This window comes from Acomys minous (genome assembly GCF_964271855.1).
Source record: "Acomys minous genome assembly, chromosome: 16".
Classification (NCBI taxonomy): domain Eukaryota; kingdom Metazoa; phylum Chordata; class Mammalia; order Rodentia; family Muridae; genus Acomys; species Acomys minous.
In genome coordinates, this window is record NC_140498.1 from 38,707,002 (window position 1) to 38,708,663 (window position 1,662).

A 1,662-nucleotide genomic window follows, 5' to 3' on the forward strand; every position below is an offset into this window, starting at 1 on the left:
TAAAAGTATTTTTTTCCATTGCTGTGACAAAAGTGCCTTGAGGAAGGCTTCGTTTTGGTAAAAACGATGCTAAACTACATTCAATGGGAAAGGCATGAGGGCACAAGTGTGAGGCGGCTGGTCACGTGGCATCGTCAGTCAGGAAGCAAAGAGTCGTGGATGCTGGTGTACAGCTCACTTCCCCCTTTTATTTAGCCCAGGACTTCAGCCTGTGAAATGGTAGCGCCTGCAATTAGGATTAACCACCTTAGTTAGGCTAGTCTAGATGATCCCTCTCAGACAGGACCAGGGGTCTGTCTCCTCCTCCTGGGGGTTCCGGAGTCTATCAAGGTCTACCAAGGTCTATCAAGGTCCGGAGTCTACCAGCACTAACCGCCACAGACCCAACAACACAGATGTAGTGCCTTGCCATTCAGGAGGCTGGAGACCTGAGGGTGCCCTAGAAGGTGAAAATTGGGATGCTGACAGATCGGGCTTATTATTCCTTCCATTATATTCTTCCCTTCTTCCTGCTGCCCATGGCTGCTTCCATTCACTGGCTTGTAGCCACACCTCTCCGGTCCCTACATCCATTTCATTCTGCACCTTCATCTCCATATGCTCTTGCGATGATGTCAACTCTACCAGGATGATGTCACCCCTACCAGGATGATGTCAACCCTACCAGGATGATGTCAACCCTACCAGGATGATGTCAACCCTACCAGGATGATGTCAACCCTACCAGGATGATGTCAACCCTACCAGGATGATGGGCCATCTCTCCAACTCAGAAGCTTTCACTTTATCACACCCGCGAAATCCCATAAAAGAACACATTCAAAGGCACATAGAGGGCCCTGGAGTCAGACAGAAGCCTGCTGGGCCCACGGCGGCCCTTCCTGCTGAGGGCGGTAGGCCTCAGGCAGAGGTGAGAGCCACTGGCAAAGAACTGGAGGAGAGCACGTGTCAAGATCAGGAATGAAGGGCGCCTTGGAAGAGGAGCGCAGCCGCCTGAGCTCTGCTGCAGAGAAGACTCAGTGGTCAGAACCTGAGATGAGGTGAGATTGCAGCAGGGCAGCTAATAAAAAGGTCAGGCCCTCCTGGCTTCCCACTCCCTCAATAAAAGGGGGGGGTGGTTCTTTGGCCCAGAAGGGGTTCACCATGTCGTTGTTTGGGGTGGGGAATGGAAACTAGGATGCGTGAAGTCACAGAGTGGACAGACCCTGGCTTCCTGGGCTGATCACGAACAGCTCTGCATTGACTCAGCTGTTTGCTGTCCTGAAAAAAGATAAAATCCGCAGGCCCGGTTTAAAGGCCATATCAAAATTGAAATCTGTTGAAAGCAAGGGCCTTTGTGAGGCAGCCACCTGGGGCCCGGCAACCCCTGGGAAGACCGTGGGGAACTGTCCTCCTCGGCACAAGCATTGTCCAAAGACATTCAAAGTCGCATAAATATTTAAGAGTACTGATGCATGCAAGCAAACACGGAGGGCAAATCTGAGAGAGCAGGCCCCACCCGGTGCACGGTTTAAAGGCACAGACTGCACTTGCTATGGGGGAAGTCAGGAAAGTGCCAGCTTCTCCCGAACATCATTTCTCAAGCCACTGAGCTATATAGATGTCAGCTGCAAGGTGATTTTTGGTCCAGGAATGTGTGCAAAAACAGGAGGATGATCCTGA